Consider the following 25495-nt stretch of genomic DNA (forward strand, 5'->3'; position numbering starts at 1 on the left):
AAAAATGATTTAGAAATGTAGTCTTCCCAGATCAATATCACATAATATCAACTTCTCCCATCTAAACTGGACAAAGGGTTTTAAAATGGGAAGAAAATGGTTTGATTGCAAGTTGTTTGGAGGAGATCTATTTTTATTTGAACAGCTGAAGCATGAATACAGTCTTCCAAGGTGCAAACCCTCCTCCTCCTCCTGAAGCTTGTGGAGCTCCTTGATGTACTGCTGTCTTATCTGCTGGCGATCTTCTCTCACCAGAACTTCAACTGTTGAAATGTCATTCTGAAGAAGCTCGAACATGTGACACGGATCCAGGAGAACATGGACTTTTAGTGAGGGGTCTTCAGGATGGCAAAGAAAGAGAGAAAATATCAGTTATTCATTAAATCATTTTTTTTGTTCTCATCTATTTTTCTGTATTCATCTGTGTGTAAGATTACATTTATAAATTCAACAGTGTACTACCCAGACAACAAAGGTCCAGTATTCAGGTAATCAACATCTATTCAAAGTTAAGAAGATAAACCTTATTGTAATCATTCTATTTTCAGCTCTCTCACTCACTCACACAATGATATTCCACATCAAATGATCTCAGATTTTGGGTGAGGAAAAATTAAGCAGCTTATTGTGGATAGTACTTCATCTTAACATGAAACAAATATAACCTGAATTATTTAAATCATTAACAGGTCCCAACTCTCTGTGCTTTAGTACAGAACATACAGTAACTCATTTATTATTAACATGAGCTCAGTACATGGCTGTATTCTTCAAACTATTTCTTATACTTTATATCTATGTGCTTTATATCTTATTTTCATTCCATATGTTATTTATATTTTATATTTCTACTGCTATATTCTGTAAATGAGTTCAGTGAAAATTAATATGGTTATTAATATAGTTACACAGTACACATTGCTGCGAGAGCTAAAAGCACTGCTAGGGAGAGTCAGGATGGGATAGGATGTGGGTAATGGAGAGAGAGAAATAGGAGAGGAGGACAACAGCAAACACAGATGCAGAAGCAGGTCAGGTCAGAAAAGCACATTTCCTTAGAAATAGGCCTCATTTCTATTCTTCTGTGCTTTGTAGACAGGACATCAAGCACAGAGGCACTGATCCAGAGTGGCTGAGAATGCCTCAAAAACTTGGCTGTACCACACACAGCATGGTAAGTTACATTTTTACCTGCATAATTTGTTCTATCATGAATAATCTTTTTTTCCCCCCATTTTCTTTCTTATTTCCTTAGCTACTTGTTATTATATGTGATCTTATTGTGTTGTGCATAATTCAATCACAAAAAAAGAATAAATTAACAGGTATATCTGTGGATATTTAGCTAATTTGATCAATGATTGCTTTACTTTTTAGGGATGTTTTGTTGACTGTGCTGCAAATAAGAAAGGCAGGGCAAAGAGAGCTTTTCTTGAGGTCGGAGTGACTGTATACAGAAAAGATTACTTGGAACGGCACGTCACTGAAGCACCACCAGGAGAGCATCAGATGTCAGGCCTCTTGTTTCATCTGGTGGGTTCTGATTTCAACAGCCGTTTTGTAATAACTTCAGTATATTCAAATCCATTTTTATTAACTTTGTCATTTACAGGCATCTCAATGATGGATTCCTCTGAGCCAACTGTTGTTTTAGAGCACGAGGCAATCATTGGTGGGTTCAAGGGCCTTTACTGGCTCATAAAAAAGTAACTGGCCCCCCACACAAACTACCCAAAGCTGTTGAGCCTGGCTGAGCTTCTAGGATGTAACTATTTCAAGAGATTAAAGGTAAAGGTCCCCTAGCCATAATTTCAAATTTAATTCAATCTTAACATTAATGAATACATTTTTTAAGTATTTTATATTTTACTTTTCCCAACGTCAGATTGACCAGAGGAATAATTATAGATCTCATCGTATCATTGACGGAATGCTTGAGATCTTAGCAGGAGTCATCGAGGAGCCGACTTCCAGGCTAGCACTGATGTCTCTATGTCCAGACTGCTTCATTTGCATGTCTGCTATAGGACCATTTATTTTGTCTGATTTTAGAATTGCATACATCCTTGGTCCGAATGAACTTTTAATACTAAATACTTGCCTTTGCTTTCTCTCAGATACCTGGATAAAGAGGGACATGTGTTCAGTCAATTCCTGGACTTGGTCTCTATTGACGATGGCAAAGCAGACTCTGTGTTGTGACAGCCATCAAGGATGTAATCTTGAGGAAGGGCCTCCCAACAGAGAAACTCTATGGACTTGGGACTGAGGGGGCAGCCGTGATGACAGGTAAATATTTAATGCCTATGTGAGCTTGTTTTGTCTGTTGTATCCCATGCTTGTCACTCATTGATTTTATATACATTTTGGCGGCGTGTGAATGGGGTCCCTATTCAATGGGGGTGAATAGGGACCACCTTTAAGAACTTCATTTATTTTTCAGAAACAGTGCAAATCGTACTGCAACACTCGGGGCAGCATCGGCTACCCTGGGTGTCAGTGATCTGAAAATAAAGGTAATAGTTATTTGATACCATTGTAGTTATCTTCTGTCTATTCATAACTAATCATTCTGTCCTTTATTGCAACATTTTCAGGAAGTGAAGGATACAAGCTGGCTCTTTCAGCACAGGGTCATCGAGACCCTACTGAGGAACTTGAGTGCATTCCTTGGAGCCTTGGCAGAGGAGGCAGAGATGAGAAGATGTCCAGTGGCAAAGGGACCCTACACATTCTGTGCTACATACAGATAAAGCGGCAGCAGTTTACCTCCAGGCTGATGTTTTGCCCCACCTCGCATGTCTGTCCAAAATCTTTCAAAAAGCAAATGTCAACTTTTTACAAATCAAGGAGCAGGTAAGCTTAATGTGTTTATTATCTATATTATCATCTATTTATTCAAATCTGTTTGATTTCACACATTGAAATGAGGGTTGTTTGCAGGTCTGACCAATACTTAACAGCATCTTTTCTTTTTTATATATAGGTTCCTGTCACAATTCAGTCTCTGGCTGGACAGACTCCACTCCCTGGATCATGCCTGCCTCGCCTCCATCAGGACCTCGATGATCCCCAAGGACTCGGAGCCAGCACGAGGAGGAGAGGAATAGGAGAGGGCGAGATGTCATGAAGCGCTGAGGGAGGAGCAGTGAGCCAGAACCCAGCGAGAGGTAAATGTCCAATTTTGAAACTATGAATGAGAGAAAATGGAATTTATACTCCTGAATAGACTATGGCCTGGCCCTTAATGACGGAGGTAACAGTGGGTGTAGGCTCTTTCTAAAAATATGTTGATTTATTCATTGTAGGTCATCCACCCTTACATAACTGGCCTGGAAACACACCTGGAGAGGAGGTTTCATGATCTGGACATTCTTGGGGCCTTCAGTATCTTGGGACCCGCACCGCAATCAACCACTCTACAAGATGATACAATCAACATCTCTCATCTGCGGACTCGCAGGAAATGTTGCCCTGAACATGAGAATGAGGTCCTGCAGGAGTGGTCCTCGTTCAAAAATCATGTCCTTCCTGGGGCATTCACGGTGGGTCAATTAAGCTGATTCTGACTACAATCAACTACAGTTCACAATACACACACATAGACTAATGCCTTGGTAAACCAAATGTTGTTTCAAGAACAATAACCAGGAGATCATGAGTCTGCTGGCAAGCGAGTTTGATGAGTGGACCAACCTCTACCCCTGTCTGAGCCTCCTTGCAGGCATTGCACTTGTTTTACCCGTTTCCTGTGTCAATTACAACGTGATTTCTCAACGGTGAACAGGGTAAGAGCATGACCTTGAACAGGACAACAAATAATCATGCATTTTCTTCATATTAGTGCAGTTTGTGGTATTTTCTTTGCTTTATCCTCAGGTGAAAACAGACCTGAAACCAGCTTCAAGGTGAACACCTGGCTGCCTGCCTGAGGATCTCCATAAACGGACCCCATCCTGAGGCCTTCTCATGTAATAGGGCATTGGAATATTTTTTCAGAAAGCCCCATAAAATAAAATGTTCAAACACATCTTGCAAACTTTGCAACAAGTAGGCTGTGGAGCAGTCAAATGAGCGCTCTGTATATAATTTGAAAGTAAGGCACAACTGGCTTTCTGTCAGGCTGTCACAGTCTGTAGTAAGATGCCAAAGGGGAAACATGTTATGCTATTATTTGGATTTATTATTTATATTTATTTATGTTATATTTGAATAAACAAATCTAATACCCCGATCTTATGTACATTCTATTATTATTATTATTATTGTTATGTATGCACTCGGAAACACTGGGCAGGTACTATACTGTACTATATACTATAAAATGAATGTACAACTTCAGGACATAATTCAGTAAACTTACCCATGTCCCTCCGGCTTGTGTCACTCACATGCTCCATCATTTCTACATTTGATTTTATACAGAAAATGATTAAACTGTTTCCCCTGTATTAGAGAAGCCTGCATGTTTTATGACGCTTCCTCTCGTTTCCGTGCAGCAGATTCTTCAGAGGACCCATTCAGCTCCCGTCAGGATGAATCCTCAGAGGGCGTGAGTCACAACTTTGTGGTGGAGGGTCTCCTCCAGGGGACCAGAGATTTAAGCATCACACCCAGAGACAACCGTGTTTAGCAGGAAGGCCCGTTCTTTCATCACAGAGGAGATCCTGGAAGCCCTTCGCAAGGCTGACCGCAAGGGCCGGGACGTGGTGGTGGGCCTGTCCAACGCCTGCTGCAAGTGGGGCTGCAGCAAGAGCGAGATCAGCTCCCTTTGCTGAGAGACCCCCACACCCTTCATGTGAGAGGGAAGACACAGGCAGACGAATATGTGTACAACACACATTTATACATCCGCACTTCTGTTTCACTCTTTATAAATCAATCAAATGTCTTCAGTGAAACCGTTAAACAAAAGTTTAAATTGTTGTTTTATTTTGAGTCTGAATGAATGGAAAGGGCTGCTTGTGTCCATAAAGTTTCTGTGTAATTTCTGCAAAATAAAACTCATTTTTGGCTTTTTACATATCATTCAGTTGTTTTTACCTTCTTATATTTTGCTCGACTGTCTGAAATGTGAGCACTAAGCAACATTTAGCGAAGTTACAGTGGCAAGAAAAAAACTGCGTTTAGGAGTCAGAAACCGCAAGCAGAACCGGACTCATGTTGAACGGACGTCTGCTGAAACTACGCTGGGCTCAAAGGCTTTAAATATTTAGGCTGGGCTTGTAAACTGGGATAGAGGGAGATGTAGAAAGAAAGAGATGGATAGAAACAAACAGAGCATCAACAACAACAATGAATACAACAGACGTGACTCTCAAGATTATGTATGTTATTAATCTTGTGTTTGTATAATTCCTTATACACACCAGTAGTTTGCGTGATAGAAATTCATACCACCACTATTTTACTGACAGTGCTTTGTGTTGTTGTTGTTGTTGTTAAGGCTATTCTAAGTTTCATGGTAAGTAAAAGTACTTCATAGTACCTGTGCATGTAGTCTAAGAAGTACTAAGTCCAACCATATCAGAATCATTGTGTACTTATGGAGGAAAATGTTTTTACAAGACATCAAAGTCAGAAAAAAAGGCTCATTATAGTGATTTATAAGGGACTTTGACAGTGGATTTCTCAGAAAGCACACAGTAAAAGTACTTCATAGTACCTGTGCAATATCAGAATCACTGTTTACTTAGGTAAGAAAATATATATAATTATTGTTTTCTCCAAAAAAACTGTTTTGTTTTGTTTTTTAATTGTGAACACCTTATTTTGAAAAACGGAAGTTACCGCAGACTCGCAGTATTATTCTCACACTAACTTCCCCGACCTCCGAAGCTATTCCCTGAACAGTATTGTGTTTACTCCCGTTTCATACACGTGTATCTCATAGTCAGTTTTATGGTAAGACCTAGACATTTAGCACTTGACTTCATCGCTCTCTCTGTCTGTTCCTCCTGCTCGCTCTGGAGTCCGGAGCATTTACCATAAAGATCAGAATACGTGGGCACTTGAAATTTAGGGGCGGCTCACTTCACCATGTAAACTCGAGGAGCGGCTGTCTTCTTGTTTGACATTTTATAAATATGACCACTGATGACTGACTTGTGCTCTTAACTTCTGTAGTTTCTAATACCATACGAACCTGGAAGTGTTTTACAACTTGACAAAGTCAGCTGGTTTAGGTATCATAATATTTTGTTGTAAATCCCCTCGCATAGTTTCGCGCACCTCGCCGTACTTCCGGTGCCAAACTGCGCAGGCGCGTACGATCGCTAACATACGTCATCATTGTGTCAACAGGGTTGAGTAGACGCTTTGATGTGTGACGTAACAATCCATAACTCGCTTATAATTAGATTTAGGATTTTCAGATCAAGATTGTGAACAGACAGTCAAATTTATCAGAATAACTATATCCCTTTAACTGAACCCAGAGAAGTTCATCAAAGCGAACAGTCATGAAATCAAACAAAAAGAAAGGAAGGAAGGGGAAAACTTCAAAAAGCTCTCAACAGAAAAAGTCTAATCTCAAACAAAGCACAATGGATCCATCTAACATGGAAAAGGAAGCAGCATCTTTAGCTCCTAGAGACAATTCCTCTACCCAGACTGATGCTCCTGTCCAAGACAAGACCAAGGATATGTGTAGAGAATCTGAAGAGAAGAATGACAAAAATGATATGGTGAAAGAAGACGAGGAAGCATTAATTACCCCAGAAGAATATACCGAATGGCTAATCCAGGATGCAATGAAGACGGCCTTCGAAGGCCTCCAAGAGATAAAAGAGAAAGAAGCCATGTGGGAAGCCGAAGGCATAGACTATGAAGAATACTGCCGGAGGTTGGATGAGTATTATGATGAGTATTATTCAGCCCGTGAGATGGAAGCTGAAAATCTAACAAAGTGTAAGGCTAGGTTTCTTATTTGGAGGAAAAATAAATCAGAGAAAGAGAAAGTTCCTGCAACTTCGTCCTCCACCGATTCAATTGTGAAGCCTGAGGTCATGGTGGAAGAACATGTTAGAAATAACACACCACCTTCTGCAGAGGTTAGAGAGATGAGATCTAGCTCTCCCCCCTCAAGGAGCCACAGAAATGCAGATATCAAAAGTGAAGTCCCAGAGAAGTAAAAGTGTCTTCATCAAAAATCTTCATCAAACAGAAAAAGAATAAGCCCCCCCCTCTATACCTCACCAACCATTCATTTTCTCCCCTTTTATCTCCCCCTTTAGCTCCACCCCCTCCCCAAACCTTTCACTTTATCACCTTATTCCCTCAGTTCTATAAAAACTGAAGCTGATAAAGTTGATTGTTGAAATTATAAATAGTGCACAACAACTGCACAATTTGTTGAAAAGTAATCAATATTAGACCCTAGCTTTCCCTTTTCTGCCTTTTAATCCTTGTCTCTCTTATTTAGGTTTACTCCGGGTGCTCCGGTTCCCCTAACACGAATTCTTAATTCGACTATAAAAAAAAATCCAATTTGAAAAAGAATAAATAAAGTAATTGACTTGAACCAGAAAATGACATGGAAAAAGTGATTATTTGCAAGTTATCTTAGGTTGACTGTTTTTTCAGAGTTGATCTATGCCACCCACCATTCTGATGTAGGCTACTACACAATGTCTTCTGTTTCTGTCAAAAGAAATCAAAACATTTTGACATTTTTGGGGCACTGGTGGGGCAGTGGTTAGTGCGCACGCCCCATGTATGGAGGCTGTCGTCTCAAGCAGGCGGGCGGCTTCCCGCCTGTGGCTTCTTTCCCGCATGTCGTTCCCCACTCTCTCTCCCTGATTTCCGACTCTATCCACTGTCCTATCTATCCATTAAAGGCACAAAAAGCCCAAAAATAAATCTTTAAAACAAAACATTTTGACATTTTTGTTGCCTACATAGTAAATCTGTTAAGGTAAGATCTGGAGAAAACAAATGTAACTCTTCAAGATCGTGTTTTCTGGTGAGTAAAAAAAAAAAGTGTGCTCAAACAGACCGTTTGGAGACTTTCCCTTCATGAAATCACAAAGGGCAGTAACCCCTCCCCCAGGTGGGTGACACTCCCACAGCTAGGTGAGAAAGCCTGAGCCACCCAAGCCTGTAGCAATCTGTAGCATATTAGTTTAAAAAAAAAGTCTTCCTGGCAGAATGTACACCCCTGTATTCTTGACTGCACTCACAGATCATGAGTAACCGTAGTAGTTTTTGAGAAAAATAAATGTAAATTCTGCTCAAATTGCATTGAGATGCTTTGATATTTTAGTCATATTGATTATTTTATTTTGAAGAAATCTCTGACAGATATTTCAATGGATTCTTGTGCCTCATGTCCCTGGCTGTCATCCTGAGAATTTTCAGCAGATTTTACTCATATGCTGATAATTCTCAGGATAACATCCAGGGACATGAAGAGAAAGAATCCATTGAAAGATCTTTGTCACCTCTTTTTCAAAATGAAATAATCTAAATGAGTAAAATATCAAAGCATCTCAATGCAATTTGAGCAGAATTTCCCTTCATTTTTCTCAAAAACTATACAGTCAAATCTGCTGCTAATTCTCAGGAAACAGCCAGGGACATGACGAACAAGAACCCATTGAAAGAGCTTTGTCACCTGTCATAGATTTTTCAAAATAAAATAATCAATATGACTAAAATATCAAAGCGTCTCAATGCAATTTGAGCAGAATTAAACTTAATCTTTCTCAAAAACTTTTCAGTTAAAGCATCTTAAAATGTAGAGAACTCATACAATTTTTAAATACATTTTTATATTATTTTACACGTCTTATTTAATAACAATTTCTCAAAATACGCGGCCGCATTTCTCATTTTTGGGTGCTACGAGCACCCGTACTGTAATTCCTTGTTTAGACACTTTTTAAGCACCGGCTGGCTTGACCGGGTTTTGCAAAAGACGGCTCACTTGACCACGGTAAAAGAAGGAATGCGGCCGTGCAAAAGATACCGTCAATAATAACGGCTGACAGAAAAAAAAAACACTATGTTAAGACAAGAAACTTTCACTGTATTCTTATTCCTCGTGTCCCTGGCTGTAGTCCTGAGAATTTTCAGCAGATCTTACTGTATAGTTTCTGACATAATTAAAGGTAAAGTCTGCTCAAATTGCATGAGTGATATCTCGAGGTGAAATATTTGACAAATATTTCAATTACAAAAAAGAAGAATAAACATCATTATATGAAGAGAAATCCATAGATTACACTTTCATAGTGCAGCAGGATCTGTTTACACCTTCATAAGTATTCAAATAAATGTAATTCAGTAGGCCTAGATGTTTTTTAATAAAATGCAAGATCTTTTAACCGTCCTGAACTGTGTTAATAGATTGTAGTTCTGTAGTCATCCAGTAGAGTTTAGTGTTGGACTGAGTCCAAACACATGACCGTCTTTATACCTCCAAACCCTTTTCTTTATATAACTAACTTTGTGGTTAACTCCGTTTACTTTACCATTTGTAGTCTTTTAATGTCCGAATGTCGTTGGAAGTTATTTTCCATGTTTAATAATCATGAAGTGGCTCTTACAGACATGTCTTCTTCATGATACCTTGCATGGTGATACATTTATTTGGAGATGCAGAGTGAAATCCAAAGTGGTAAAAAGCTTCTGTATTTCAAATAAATCCCAAAATATGTAAAAGTAGTATAATAGTTCAAACTCAGAGACTTGTAGGTAAAAGACAAATCTACATAGCAAGTTATTTGTTTGTTTTTGTATTATTTATATATTTGTTTATTCATTCATCAGCTGGGATTAATATTGATTTCTAATTCATTGAATCCATTTTTTCACTGTATCTTGCATTATTTGATTTACTATTTCTGTCTACTTTTTTTCCATAAGTGGGTGTGTTACTTTATGTTAAACTTATTGTTACTGAACAGAAACTGTCTACCTTTTCTGCCCTGATGGTCGTGGCTTTTAACCTCCATCAAACATGAAATAAGGCCTGCAGACATACCCATGTTGCACGTGTCTGCAGGTCTTCTCTCAGCTCACAATGAGCCGGTACATCAGCTCAGTGGTTTCTTGTTGAGTGTTGGCTGGCTGGCTGGCAGGCAGGCAGGCAGGCAGGCAGGCAGGCAGGCAGGCAGGCAGGCAGGCAGGCAGAAAGACGGGGTGATTGATGAGATCCCAGCTGGAGAGTTGTCACTTAATGTGGTAAAGTATATAAATAAATGCTCATTTAGTTATATTAGAAATGTGAGTGGGCTTAGATGTTACACCCCTGTACAGCGTACTGTAAGGGGAGAAATAAAGAAGAAAGAAACAAACACCTTGTTGCTGGCTTTCATTCAATGGTGTAATGAATGACGCTCAGACAACACGCTCCCCCTGCTGGCGCAAAACCGGAAGTGTAAAACAATAACAAAAGCTTAAGACCAAACCAATCAATTACCAATATGCTTTTAAACTTAACCTTAGCAGCATGAATTAACATTAAATTATAACTAGTTTTTTTTAGCATTTTTAAAGGATATACAACATTTTAGAAAGACACTAGTTTTAACATGTATTATTAATTTAACTTAGTGCACAATCTTATATCCATTACACTAGCTGGCAGTTATTTGCTTGATTTGTAGTTATATGAGCATGAGTTATTATTCCGCTTGCTGCTTTCACTTATTACTTGTCTCTCCATATTAAGTCCGAATTATTTTGCCACTGTTACTTTGTCATAACCAGAGCTTGAAACTAACTTTTGTCAGGAAGCTGGGTTCAGAGTTTCAGCAGTTGATATTATTTTATTTGCAGTCTAAACCTGGTTGAGCTGCCTACATGTCAGGTGAAACTTACACACTTCTTAACCACAGCCAACATTTGGCTGAGAGCAGGTGAATTTCAAGACCCATTCAAAACATTAGAACACCTACATTGATTGAGCAAGTATGTATTATTATGTCTTTTTGTAATTTCTGGGTCATGCTCCCATCAGCTCCCATCAGCCATCAGAATTCAGAGGTTAAAGTCACATAGGCCTTACCAAAGTTTTAATAATGTCAACATATGTTTTTGTGTACATTGTGACGGCCCCTGCTTGTATTTTTATAAGCTGGTGTCTATGTACTAATGTGCCTGTGTTTTCCTCGAGATGCCAAAGGAGATGGTCTGCATCCACTTCAGTTGGAGCACCTGGGTCTGTTGCCCAGCCGCAGCTTTCTGCAATCTTGCTCTTTTTTTGCCCTGCCAGACCAGTGCCTGCACCTTTCGTTTCATGAAGCACTTTGTGTAAGTGCACTCTTCAATACCTTCCACCACACTATGTTTTCACACACACCCACACGCAAGTCTGTGCGTTAAGATAACTGATTGTAGATTCATATTTTCTGTGTCTGTTTCACAGCAAATCAGTGGTACAGCATTTTCCTAAACACATGAAAAATCCTTGAGCAGATGTTGACCAGCTTGAAAACGTGAAAAAAAAAAAAACAATATTGAAGAGTTCCAAAGAGTTCATCAAGCATAATCAAAGCTCAAACGCTCACTTTTTAATGAAAACGATCCATCAGCGTGATCGTAGTAGATTTGAATGCCATCTACACTACTTCAAACAATATTTTTTTATTAAATCACACTCATGATTGATGTGGATAAATACGAGAGGAGGGTGAGCGGAGCAATATTCCCCGACGTGACAACCATGTCACTTTACTTATAATAACTTTTTATTAATCTTAACCTTTAATAATTAATTAGTCAATGATTAAAACTGTAGGCTATGTGTTGCTACTTTGAGAGACCAAGTACATTGTCCATGAAGACAATTCAAAAGATGTCCCATTTGCACTGGGAGCTGCAGCATTACTACAGCAGTTGTTGGGACACCCCCACATGTAAAGCGGTCAATCAAAACTCACAACAGTGACAGTTCGCCTGAATGATGCAGACGCACAGTGACGGCCCGAATAAGGCTGCTCAAAAGTGGTGCAAGTTAACAAACAAATGAGAAGAAGTTTTGATGCTAACTTTAAGATGCTGGTGATAAAACTAGCAGAGTCGACAATCAACTGCCAAGCAGCGAAGAAATATGGTGACGCAGAATGCAATGTACAGATATGGCGAACCCAAAAACACCGTCTTAAAAATGCTGACAGTCAAAGAAAAGCTTTCCGTGGTTCTGTGGTAATTATTGTCCATTAATGCATAAAAATAAAATAAAATATTTTTCTGCGTTTATCTTATAATTGCAGGACAATCTGCCAAGTATGGGGGCAAACGGTATGTATTTGAATTAAACAATGATAAAAAATTAATTTGTGTTTGAAAATCTTTTGTCTTGTGACCAAGGATTGGGAAAAAAATGGATGCGCTTGCAAAAATAACCAAAACACAGGATGTTGGTTTGTGAAGGAAGAGCGTGATAAAGCGCCTTTACTGGTCGGAATCAACTTTAGCATTAGGGGAGGAGGTTGTGGCCAGGTGGAGTTCCGTAGCCAACCACATCCAAAATGTCCACACGACACGATATATTGTTTCATCGTCATCATGATGTGCGCATGCGCAATAGTCACATCGCAGGACATGCATCTACAAAAGAAGTATGTCTGGAATAAGATAATTTACTCTTTATTTGGGTAATTGCAGGGGTCTGCAAAAGAGACATTTTTGCCAGTAGCTCCACCCAAAAAAATCTGTCTGGAGCCGCAAAATATAGGCTAGGCTATTTGAACCTTTCAATGACGTTTATACAGCCTGTCTATGTAATGGATATAAGATTGTGCACTAAGTTAAATTAATAATACATGTTAAAACTAGTGTCTTTCTAAAATGTTGTATATCCTTTAAAAATGCTAAAAAGCTAGTTATAATTTAATGTTAATTCATGCTGCTAAGGTTAAGTTTAAAAGCATATCGGTAATTGATTGGTTTGGTCTTAAGCTTTTGTTATTGTTTTACACTTCCGGTTTTACGCCAGCAGGGGGAGCGTGTTGTCTGAGCGTCATTCATTACACCATTGAATGAAAGCCAGCAACAAGGTGTTTCTTTCTTTCTTCTTTATTTCTCCCCTTACAGGTAAGAATACTGGTTAAAAGTGAATAAAACCAAGTATAAATGTGTTGTAAGTTTCCGGGAACAGGTTAGTGATATGTTTTCTGTATACAAAGTAATTTCAGTATGTTTATGAAGCAGTTTAAGCATGAATGTGTTTGCCGTGATGCGTGCATGCTAGCTTGAATCACACAGACAGAGAGCAATAGAGACACGTGTAGTGCGTCTACTGAGAGTGTGTTATTTAAGTTGTATCGGTCAGTTGAACAATTACAGTTACATGGTACAGTTTAAAGAAATATCACTCTGCAAGTGTGTATGTGTATAACTACTAAAGCAACTAAGAAAGAGTTAAATGTGTTTACATCAAACAAGCAGTAGATTATACAATATTGAGAAATACTAGCCTGTTATATGACAGATGTAAAGGTATTAAACAGTGCATGTATGTTCATCTAAGTGTATAATATTGTACAATGATAATATGATGTGTTATTGCATATTATTCATTACACCATTGAATGAAAGCCAGCAACAACGTGTTTGTTTCTTTCTTCTTTATTTCTCCCCTTACAGTACGCTGTACAGGGGTGTAACATTTGGAGGCACCGCTGGGATTGTGTGTTGCCTGGGCCAGTGTCTACTCGAGATTGATGTCCCAGAGCATCGTACAGCCCTTTTACATCTACCAGACATCGAGAGCAGGAGGTGAACCGGCTGCAGTGGTATCCCGACACCTGAGAAAAGTGTGCATGCAATCTGAGGTATCACGACATACTAGGAGGGCAACTACCACTCCTCAAAGGTCAAAGGCACTACTTAACCCAGACACCTAAGCTCTTCTGTTGAAAGATGGATTCATCAGAGTTAGAGAAGTTACAGCTTGAAATAATAGGAGGATTGTGTGCGCTGTCCAGAGCCATTTTGGTGGAATTACGTGACAATCTCTTCATCGCAGGCCCAGAATTTGAGCATGTCACTGGCAAGGGTCGTGCAGCACTCATCACACTCATTTCAAACCACATCCAGAGAGCGGAGTTAGAGAAACTGGAGGACAAAGGTATGTCTGACTTACTCCATCTACAAGACACAATTTCTGAGCTCCAGGTAGCTGAAAAGAAAGATAAATCAGGACAGATAAATGCCCAAGGAACACAATTAACAGAGCAACAAAGAGAACGAAATCAAGAAGAGGAAAGGCTAGTGAAAGAAATTGAGGCTCTGCAGCTTCAGTTGACGACAACACAGGGGCACGGGAAAACAGATGATCAAGAAAATATAGATATCAACAACAAGGCTTCTAGCAGAACATCTACACAGAGCGCATCTCACTGTCATCCACCTTGGCATAAAGACTTTAAAATATCTGGTTAAATTGGTGAGCCTGGACAGAAGGAGAGACTCACTTTTTCAAGTTTAGCTCGACAAATCGAACATGGCCTGAGCAAAGGAGTTCCAGAATCTGAGATTGTGGATGCCGTGATAAAAGCAATCTCCCCTGGCATGCAAATTCGTAGCTACCTAGAGGGAAAAGCTAACTTGACCGTACCCACATTAAGACGGATACTTCGTTCTCATTACCAGGAAAAGAGTGCAACCGAACTCTACAAACAGCTGACCTCAGAAGTTCAAGGCATCAAAGAAACTCCGCAGAACTTCCTCATTCGTGCTTTTGACCTCAGACAAAAGATTTTGTTTGCCTCACAAGAAGCAGAGTCAGGCCTCAAATATGACCCAGGTTTAGTACAGAACATGTTTCTTCACACTGTGTTAACTGGGCTACAAAATGATAACATAAAACGTGACCTTCGACCATACCTTGAACAAACTGACATCTCTGATGAACTGTTACTTGAGCGAATGAACACAGCATGTGCTTATGAGACGGAGAGCCAAAATAAAAGGAAGCTGTTGGGACAACAACGTCCTATAAATATTCACTCAGCCCAGTCCAACACTGCTCCTGTTGAAAAGAATGAAAAACCATCAACTCAACAGAACTCAGGTAAAATTCCCTCAACTGTATTGACTCAGCTTGAAGAAATGAGGTCTGAAATGACTTTGCTGAAAGATCTTAAAGTCGAAGTATCCCAGATAAGAGAGTCTATGCAGCAGCCCCAGTACATGTATAGAGATCAGCAGCCTCAAACAAGAGGATTGGATGGCACATCAGCTCAGCAGTTCCCAGGTCATCAGATGCAAGAATTGCCCCAGAGATACTGGTACACGCCTGGCCCCGGACAGAGAGGTGAGACTGCACAGTATCAGCAAAAGTTTGCCCCACAGCGCAGCTTCCCACCACAAAATCAGAGACGTATGAGGAGATGTTTTAGCTGTCAACAGCGGGGAGCTGAGGACTACTGTACACACTGTTTCAGGTGCGGCAGCAGTGAGCATTTCCTGGCTGGTTGTCGAGCTAGAGGACAAAGACATGTTGGAGGTGACCCTTTAAACGGGGAAAGGTCGCTCGCGCGGGACAGGGAGTGACCAGTCATACAGAGAGGTCCCAGCACTGTGCTCACTGTGGGAAAGAAGGTGAAGAGATGAGACTGAAACAATGTGCATCATGTAAAAATGAACTCTACTGTTCTAAGTCATGTCAAGTTAATGGTTGGGCTGTGCACCAAGAAAAATGTGTGCCATTTTCATGTATGACTGTGAACACTCACTCAAAAGGAAGAAAACAAGCAAAAGTGGCTCCTCTGGTAGGAAAAAAATATGTGATCGACTGTTACATTCAACATGAAAGAGTTCAAGCTTTGTGGGACTCAGGTTCCCAAGTAACAATAATGGATGAACAATGGAAACAAGAACACGTACCAGACTTGAGACTGAGAGACATTTCTGAAATTCTGGACAGTGCAGATACTCTTGACATTGTGGCAGCAAATGGTGAGAATATACCATATGCAGGCTGGGTGAAGATTACTTTCAGACTAGCTCCAGGAGAAGCAGTCACCACAGAAGTTATAGTTCCAACACTTGTGATGAAAGGTAACAATCTGTTTCGTCCCATAATTGGCTCTAATGTTATCGATCTCATTATAAACAGTGAATCAAAACAGTCCAGCTCTAACAACAGAGAACGCCTCAGTCACGCAGTGAGGGCAGCATTCCCTGATCTCAAGCCAAACCAAGCAGAAGCCTTTGTACAGCAAGTAAGTGTTGAGCAAAATCATGAATATGTTGTGAAGACAAAAAAAGACAGGATCAACATACCAAAACACATGTCTGTCAAAGTTGAGTGCCATGTAAATGTGTCTGCACCAGATGAAGATACAACACTTATCTTTGAGCCAGATGTGAACCCACGCTGGGCTGAGGGACTTCAATTCTGTGACACGCTTGTAAAAGTGGGAAAAGGTAATAAACCATCTATTACTGTTAGTGTACAGAATCCTACAGACCATGACATAGTGCTGGCAGGAAGGACTGTGATTGGGACTGTGCAGCAGATTCAGGCAGTTTATCCAGCTTCCATGCTAGAGGGTTGCCGCCCTCCACCTCCAGCAACTATGAATCACATCAGAGTTGAAAAGAAACACAGTAATGACAATTTATGGGACCCACCTGTGAATCTGAGCCACCTCAGCGAACCCGAGAAGGAGATAGCTCACCAGATGTTGAGAGAGGAGTCGGCTTCATTCTCAAAAACAGATGATGATATCGGCTGCATAGAGAAACTGCAACTCAGCATATCTCTGAAAGACACTGAACCTGTCGCAAAAACATACCTCTCTGTACCTAAGCCACTTTACAGAGAGATGAAAGATTACTTGCATGACCTCATCGCACAAGGCTGGGTGGAGAAGTCAAACTCACCGTATGCATCACCAGTGGTTTGTGTACGAAAAAAAGATGGAACTCTGCGGCTGTGTATTGACTTCCGTGAAGTGAACAAGAAAACCCTTCCTGATCGCCAACCGATTCCCAGAGTGCAAGACATCATGGATGGCCTAGGTGGAAATTCCTGGTTCTCTCTCTTAGATCAAGGTAAAGCTTACCATCAGGGCTTCATGGCTAAAGAAAGCAGACCTATGACAGCTTTTGTGACACCTTGGGGTCTTTATGAATGGATTCGAATACCCTTTGGTTTGATGAATGCCCCAGCTGCCTTCCAGCGATGTATGGAAGAATGTTTGGAAGGGCTGCGTGATGAGATCTTCATACCATACCTGGATGACACGCTTGTCTTTAGCAAATCATTTGAGGACCATGTTGAGGATGTGAGAACAGTGTTACAGCGACTACGTCAGCATGGGATAAAGTTGAAACCAAGTAAGTGTGAAGTCTTCAAGCGTGAGGTTCGTTATTTAGGACGTATATCTGCAGAGGGCAGCAAAATGGACCCTGCTGATACGCTTGCTGTCAGAGCTTTAAAGGAGAAGAAACCAAAGACTGTGGGAGAGCTGAGAGCTGTCATGGGACTACTGAGCTACAGGGGTGTAACACTAGCAAGCCAAAGACACAATATGAAATGTGCCCTGTCATATAGGTTCACTTTGCTAGTTTTCTGTCTTGTTAATAACGACCCTGGCCTCTTACAAAGTGGTCTTGTATCCTTGTTTTAAGCTTGCCAGTTTGTCATTTTACGACACATAGGCTAACTCAAAGTCTGTCTTCTTGTTTGACATTTTATAAATATGACCACTGATGACTGACTTGTGCTCTTAACTTCTGTAGTTTCTAATACCATACGAACCTGGAAGTGTTTTACAACTTGACAAAGTCAGCTGGTTTAGGTATCATAATATTTTGTTGTAAATCCCCTCGCATAGTTTCGCGCACCTCGCCGTACTTCCGGTGCCAAACTGCGCAGGCGCGTACGATCGCTAACATACGTCATCATTGTGTCAACAGGGTTGAGTAGACACTTTGATGTGTGATGTAACAATCCATAACTCGCTTATAATTAGATTTAGGATTTTCAGATCAAGATTGTGAACAGACAGTCAAATTTATCAGAATAACTATATCCCTTTAACTGAACCCAGAGAAGTCCATCATAGCGAACAGTCATGAAATCAAACAAAAAGAAAGGAAGGAAGGAGAAAACTTTAAAAAGCTCTCAACAGAAAAAGTCTAATCTCAAACAAAGCACAATGGATCCATCTAACATGGAAAAGGAAGCAGCATCTTTATAACGATCAACACAAAGCAGGGGATAATTAATATGGACACAACTTCGTCCCTTTGCAATCATTTGGAAATGGATGATGAAGAGGAACACTTTGCTGAGAAAGTAATGCTACTGAAAAATAGCTTTTGTATTATATTCAAGTCATTCTTTGACAGCCTTACTAAGAGGCAAAAAAATGATTTAAGCAGAGGCATATTGGACATGGAGGGGAAGAAGAAGCTGACCAGCATGTATGCAGATGTGCTGAGATTTTCCGTAGAGACAGTCACTTCATTGTATTTTGATGATATAGTTTGCAACGAGTTGAACTTAGGTTTAGGTCATAGAAGGGCCAGTAAAATCTACAATGAAAAAATGGAACAGAATTTAAAAGGCTCCTTCAGCGAGGCTTTCTGGGAAGTGGTTGGTGCTGACGCATCGATCAGAGTTACTCCCACATTTGCAGAGGCTTTCCTCAATATGTTCACCAATGGCGATGACTCCATTATCTTAAAGGCTATGAAAGATTTAAAACAACCCTTTGTTGTCCATTCTGGTACCTGTGCCAAGTGCCCAAACTGCAGAGCATGCAGAGGGGTGTTCAAAGGTGTCATAAGGACATTGAAAGATGTTCTCAAAAGCCTTTGCAAACAAATTGACACTTCAAGGAGCCACAGAAATGCAGATATCAAAAGTGAAGTCCCAGAGAAGAAGTCAGTCAAGTGGCGGAGCAATGAAAAGATCGACACAGAGCAGGGGATAATTAATATGGACACAACTCCGTCCCTTCGCAATCATTTGGAAATGGATGAACTTTATGAGTTTGCTAATACAGAGGAAAGCTTTGTTGAGCAAGAAGCAGAGAAGAAGTCAAAGTGGTGGAGCATCTTCATCAAACAGAAAAAGAATAATGTGCAGCCAACTATTTCTGAAGAACAAGTCAGAGTCAAGTCAAATAGGTGGAGCTGGTTTAAGAAACTGAGGATGAATAAAGTGCAGCAAGTTGGAGTCAAGTCAAATAAGGGCAAGAAGAAGGAGGAGAAAAATACTCCATGGCGATTCCTCTGTTGCTGTGACTGCGAAGTCTTGGAATAGCCCCCCCTCTATACCTCACCAACCGTTCATTTTCTCCCCTTTTATCTCCCCCTTTAGCTCCACCCCCTCCCCAAACCTTTCACTTTATCACCTTATTCCCTCAGTTCTATAAAAACTGAAGCTGATAAAGTTGATTGTTGAAATTATAAATAGTGCACAACAACTGCACAACTTATTGAAAAGTAATTAATATTAGACCCTAGCTTTCCCTTTTCTACCTTTTAATCCTTGTCTCTCTTATTTAGGTTTACTCCGGGTGCTCCGGTTCCCCTAACACGAATTCTTAATTCGACTATAAAAAAAAATCCAATTTGAAAAAGAATAAATAAAGTAATTGACTTGAACCAGAAAATGACATGGAAAAAGTGATTATTTGCAAGTTATCTTAGGTTGACTGTTTTTTTCAGAGTTGATCTATGCCACCCACCATTCTGATGTAGGCTACTACACAATGTCTTCTGTTTCTGTCAAAAGAAATCAAAACATTTTAACCCTAACAATATACTGTCTCCCAATTTGGTGTCTTACTACAATTTAACTTTTGTAATGGAACTTTTAATCTTTTCCTGTATATTATATTAATTGAAATGTCTTTGTTGCCATTTAACAGGGGATCCAGCCAGAGTCAGTGGATGAGATGGTGGTTCGGAAACCAAAATTGAAGTTGGTGTCAAATCAGGTGTAAAATCCACCTTGTATGCAGCATATTCAGGTGAGTCAACCATATGAATGTTATTCTAAACATCTAGGATAGGATAGGATAGGATAATACTTTATTGATCCCCAGAGGGGAAATTCGGGCGTTACAGCAGCACAGACAAGAAAGCTCAAATACACATTAAACAGAATAGATGAGATAAATAAAAATAAAAATAAAAAATAAAAACAGGGGGTATATACAGTACAAAAATGAATGTTGAAGTTAACTGGGGGGAATTGAGAATTGAAACAGTATTTGAAGAGAATGACAAGATAAAGTGACAAGTGATGATTAAAGTGACTTGGTATGATAAATAAATGGTATAATATAGTGCAATATGAACAATATAGTGTAATATAATGAAATGTTATATAATATAGACTAGTATAATAATAAATATATAGAATGTACAGTATATATGTATATATATCTATGTATATACGCACACACCTTGAGGATCCTGGGACTGATGTTGTCTGGTCCACTGGCTTTTCTGATGTGGAGTCTGGAGAGTTCTCTTTGTACCTGGCTGGTAGTAAGAGTGAGAGTGGGACAGTGAGCGGGGTGAGGGTGAGGGTGGGCTGTCCTTTGAAGCTGCTGATGAGGAGCTGAGAGAGGGGGGGGAGGTGGTCAGGACCTTGATGGGAGGAAGAGGAAGAGCAGAGTCTCCAGCAGAGGTGTGCAAACAATTGCAGTTGGCAGTTCTATTAAAAACACACAAAATATAACTGATGAATCCTCATATAATCTTGTGTGGTGGGGCCCCTTCCTGACCCGGGTGTGATGTCTGTTGGAGAGAAATTGAAAGACATTTAGCCACAGCTGGGGATCTGTAAGATTCTTCATGGACTTGAGGAACTCACCATGGTGGAGTCCAAATTTGGTCTTGTGCCCTTCGGATCAGTTCTATCATACCAGTGCCCCTTAGAGGCTACTAGGGAAATAATGAAACATCCAAATGCCCCAGAATTCCCTCTGCTGCCTGTTGAAGGCTACAGGTTTCTAGCTGACTTTGAGTTTACTGCTGACTATGAGCAGCATTACCACCTTGAGAGCCTAAAGGTGTCTCACGAACTCTCTGCTGCCATAGAAGCTGAGACCAGGCAACAGTCTGTCAGCCCGCTGTGGGTCTCAGTACGAAAGCCAAGAGTGACTGCCAGCAGGTTCAGGGAGGCATGTCATGTACTTGGTGAGTTCTCAGCAAAAGCCCTGGCAGCGCATATTCTTAAAGGAGCGCCACAGACCCTGGCAATGAAAAGGGGTCTGAAGCAGGAGCCTGACATAATAAAACAGTTTTCTGATTTGTTTAATTTGTCTTCATTGTGCACCCTGATGCACTTCACCTTGGTGTCAGCCCAGATGGCAAAGTTTTTGACCCGACTGAAACTCCACCATTTGGACTGGTGGAAGTGAAATGCTGCAGTACCGATTCTGTTGCTGAGGTTAAGCACCTAACACCACTCAGAGGTCAGGCCACACTTAAAAAGGGTCATAAATATTACTGGCAGGTTCAGGGCCAACTTGCCATCAGCGGACTGGAGTGGTGTGACTTTGTAACTGACACGCACACACACAGATCTCACAGTTCAGAGGGTCTGGAGGGATGAAGACACCATTCGTTCAATGAGGCAGCAGCTTGACATGTTCTATTACAACATCTATATGGATGTGTTTCTCAAGTCCAAACATTGAGTACTGTATGTGCTATCAATGCAGTTTATGAATTGTTGAGTGAAAAATCATAACCTTGTAAATAAGACTGTTTAATTAATGTTAAATGAAATGTTTACATGTGCCTTTTAATGAATTAAAACTAAAATGTATTTGTGTAACTGACTACAGTTCTGTTTTTTATGCTGCACTAAATAGTTATTCTACTTGACATGCTGTGATCCCATTTTAGATAAAAATGAGGAATATGTGATGTGAGGGTCTGTGTTTACTTCTTTTTTATTCAAATGTTAATCTCTTGACTTTGTAATGTAAATAAGTAACATATCATACACAAAATAATGAACATCACATATATACAATTCATGTGTTAATCTCTTGATTTGTAATGTAAATAACATATAAACAAAATAATATACATTACAGATATACAATTCATGTATACATTACATTTGATTAATTGTCATTAATAACTGGGGAATGTGCTAAATCCAACCAGCTAGACAGGCTTGTCACCTTTGATGTCCAGGGGGCCTTGGTAGTTCGTCAACAGGCAGCAAACTGCCCATAGTTGGTTGATGGAGCCGGCCAAGGAGAGAGGAACAACCCCATCCCAGATATGGTATTCCTTGACACGTCGTATTATCCTCTCCACCAACACTCTCAGGCAGGCAATAGCTTGAGTTTTTCCAGTGTCTGATGTGCTGAGCTGAGGGGCGGTTTTTAGTGGGGGGATGATCAGTGATGCCCCTACCTCTGCCAGCATATCCTCAATTAAAAACCCTTTGTCATTTATTATAAGACATTTGTTTTCTATTGAACCCCGTGAAGTCATGGAGTCTGTGGACAGTGTCAGCTTCACACCAAAAAATTTAAGTATTAGAAAAAATAGTGTCTAAGACTGGCATCTATTATGATGAGCTGCAGCTACCTTGTTCAATATTATTCCTGCAGATGTGGCTAATAACAAAAAAAACACCCTGAACTGTCACATGTAGTTAACTGTACATTTTGTCTTGTCTGAGGCATTAATTGAACACCTTTGTATTTCTCCTATAGACACAGTGTGGATTATTGGTGACTGGTCCGTCGAGGTGCCCAGAGAGCTGCAGAGACAGAGGAAGAAACCTGAGCTTCAACAACATCTGCATTTGTTGGTTCTTCTGGGGTGGATTTCGGTTGCTTCTCTTCAACAGCTCGCTGTGAGGGAGGTCTCCCCCGGATGGCCTGAGTGATGACACCCACAGACTGAGAGCTGAGACGTGTTTTAAGCCTCTTGACAAACCGTTACACCGCGCCCGCCTGTCAAGCTGGTCAGCTACACGCCTTATTGTGAATAACTCTTATCCTTCATCAAATCAAAACTGATGAGTCATCAAAACATTCACCCCCCGTACAGTGTGTGTCGATCGAGACATGAGCTAATCACACCTATTTGTTTGTTTTGTACCAAGCTGTAAACATGTTAATCTCTGCTATAAAAACAGACTTTTTTTAATGTTGTTTTTCAGATTAAATAAATATTTCTATATAAATGCACTCCTTTATGTCTACTTATGAGTATACATTTCAGATTTGAAATGACAAGACTAAAATGTGCATTAATGCTCAACTCAATAGCTTAGGGAAGGAAGTCTACTTTTACACAACTTTTTATTCTTTTGATAAATACTAATGCAGTTCATTTCTTAAAATGGGATGGAACAGAGTCATTGCAAAATGATGACCTTAAACACAGCCCCATTCTTAAATCAATATACATGGAGAGTAAATAAGATCAATAACTTGTGAATAAAAGCACAGTTAAAAATGATTTAGAAATGTAGTCTTCCCAGATCAATATCACATAATATCAACTTCTCCCATCTAAACTGGACAAAGGGTTTTAAAATGGGAAGAAAATGGTTTGATTGCAAGTTGTTTGGAGGAGATCTATTTTTATTTGAACAGCTGAAGCATGAATACAGTCTTCCAAGGTGCAAACCCTCCTCCTCCTCCTGAAGCTTGTGGAGCTCCTTGATGTACTGCTGTCTTATCTGCTGGCGATCTTCTCTCACCAGAACTTTGACTGTTGAAATGTCATTCTGAAGAAGCTCGAACATGTGACACGGATCCAGGAGAACATGGACTTTTAGTGAGGGGTCTTCAGGATGGCAAAGAAAGAGAGAAAATATCAGTTATTCATTAAATCATTTTTTTTGTTCTCATCTATTTTTCTGTATTCATCTGTGTGTAAGATTACATTTATAAATTCAACAGTGTACTACCCAGACAACAAAGGTCCAGTATTCAGGTAATCAACATCTATTCAAAGTTAAGAAGATAAACCTTATTGTAATCATTCTATTTTCAGCTCTCTCACTCACTCACACAATGATATTCCACATCAAATGATCTCAGATTTTGGGTGAGGAAAAATTAAGCAGCTTATTGTGGATAGTACTTCATCTTAACATGAAACAAATATAACCTGAATTATTTAAATCATTAACAGGTCCCAACTCTCTGTGCTTTAGTACAGAACATACAGTAACTCATTTATTATTAACATGAGCTCAGTACATGGCTGTATTCTTCAAACTATTTCTTATACTTTATATCTATGTGCTTTATATCTTATTTTCATTCCATATGTTATTTATATTTTATATTTCTACTGCTATATTCTGTAAATGAGTTCAGTGAAAATTAATATGGTTATTAATATAGTTACACAGTACACATTGCTGCGAGAGCTAAAAGCACTGCTAGGGAGAGTCAGGATGGGATAGGATGTGGGTAATGGAGAGAGAGAAATAGGAGAGGAGGACAACAGCAAACACAGATGCAGAAGCAGGTCAGGTCAGAAAAGCACATTTCCTTAGAAATAGGCCTCATTTCTATTCTTCTGTGCTTTGTAGACAGGACATCAAGCACAGAGGCACTGATCCAGAGTGGCTGAGAATGCCTCAAAGACTTGGCTGTACCACACACAGCATGGTAAGTTACATTTTTACCTGCATAATTTGTTCTATCATGAATAATCTTTTTTTCCCCCCATTTTCTTTCTTATTTCCTTAGCTACTTGTTATTATATGTGATCTTATTGTGTTGTGCATAATTCAATCACAAAAAAAGAATAAATTAACAGGTATATCTGTGGATATTTAGCTAATTTGATCAATGATTGCTTTACTTTTTAGGGATGTTTTGTTGACTGTGCTGCAAATAAGAAAGGCAGGGCAAAGAGAGCTTTTCTTGAGGTCGGAGTGACTGTATACAGAAAAGATTACTTGGAACGGCACGTCACTGAAGCACCACCAGGAGAGCATCAGATGTCAGGCCTCTTGTTTCATCTGGTGGGTTCTGATTTCAACAGCCGTTTTGTAATAACTTCAGTATATTCAAATCCATTTTTAATAACTTTGTCATTTACAGGCATCTCAATGATGGATTCCTCTGAGCCAACTGTTGTTTTAGAGCACGAGGCAATCATTGGTGGGTTCAAGGGCCTTTACTGGCTCATAAAAAAGTAACTGGCCCCCCACACAAACTACCCAAAGCTGTTGAGCCTGGCTGAGCTTCTAGGATGTAACTATTTCAAGAGATTAAAGGTAAAGGTCCCCTAGCCATAATTTCAAATTTAATTCAATCTTAACATTAATGAATACATTTTTTAAATATTTTATATTTTACTTTTCCCAACGTCAGATTGACCAGAGGAATAATTATAGATCTCATCGTATCATTGACGGAATGCTTGAGATCTTAGCAGGAGTCATCGAGGAGCCGACTTCCAGGCTAGCACTGATGTCTCTATGTCCAGACTGCTTCATTTGCATGTCTGCTATAGGACCATTTATTTTGTCTGATTTTAGAATTGCATACATCCTTGGTCCGAATGAACTTTTAAT

At 39.8% G+C, this 25495-nt stretch overlaps 4 long non-coding RNA genes across 5 annotated transcripts; all 4 read left to right on the top strand.

Annotated features, from left to right (window-relative positions):
* The first annotated feature begins 1039 nt into the window (after nucleotides 1-1039).
* Nucleotides 1040-2002, top strand: LOC136183116 (uncharacterized). The gene is made up of 4 exons (XR_010668932.1): nucleotides 1040-1174; nucleotides 1378-1533; nucleotides 1613-1788; nucleotides 1886-2002. It is a non-coding gene; the product is annotated as an uncharacterized lncRNA (long non-coding RNA).
* Nucleotides 2003-3046: 1044 nt separating this feature from the next.
* On the top strand, nucleotides 3047-5028 carry LOC136183115 (uncharacterized). Of its 2 annotated transcripts, none has more exons than XR_010668930.1 (5): nucleotides 3047-3170; nucleotides 3309-3545; nucleotides 3640-3788; nucleotides 3880-3971; nucleotides 4500-5028. It is a non-coding gene; the product is annotated as an uncharacterized lncRNA (long non-coding RNA). The 2 variants fall into 2 exon arrangements; XR_010668931.1 differs by having other exon boundaries at nucleotides 4503-5028.
* Nucleotides 5029-13555: 8527 nt separating this feature from the next.
* On the top strand, nucleotides 13556-23141 carry LOC136183104 (uncharacterized). The gene is made up of 3 exons (XR_010668916.1): nucleotides 13556-13781; nucleotides 19842-19943; nucleotides 22662-23141. It is a non-coding gene; the product is annotated as an uncharacterized lncRNA (long non-coding RNA).
* Nucleotides 23142-24447: 1306 nt separating this feature from the next.
* LOC136183107 (uncharacterized) lies at nucleotides 24448-25419 on the top strand. Its single transcript, XR_010668919.1, has 4 exons — nucleotides 24448-24581; nucleotides 24785-24940; nucleotides 25020-25195; nucleotides 25293-25419. It is a non-coding gene; the product is annotated as an uncharacterized lncRNA (long non-coding RNA).
* The last annotated feature ends 76 nt before the right edge of the window (nucleotides 25420-25495 follow it).

This window comes from Labrus bergylta, chromosome 16 (genome assembly GCF_963930695.1).
Source record: "Labrus bergylta chromosome 16, fLabBer1.1, whole genome shotgun sequence".
Taxonomy (NCBI): Eukaryota; Metazoa; Chordata; class Actinopteri; order Labriformes; family Labridae; genus Labrus; species Labrus bergylta.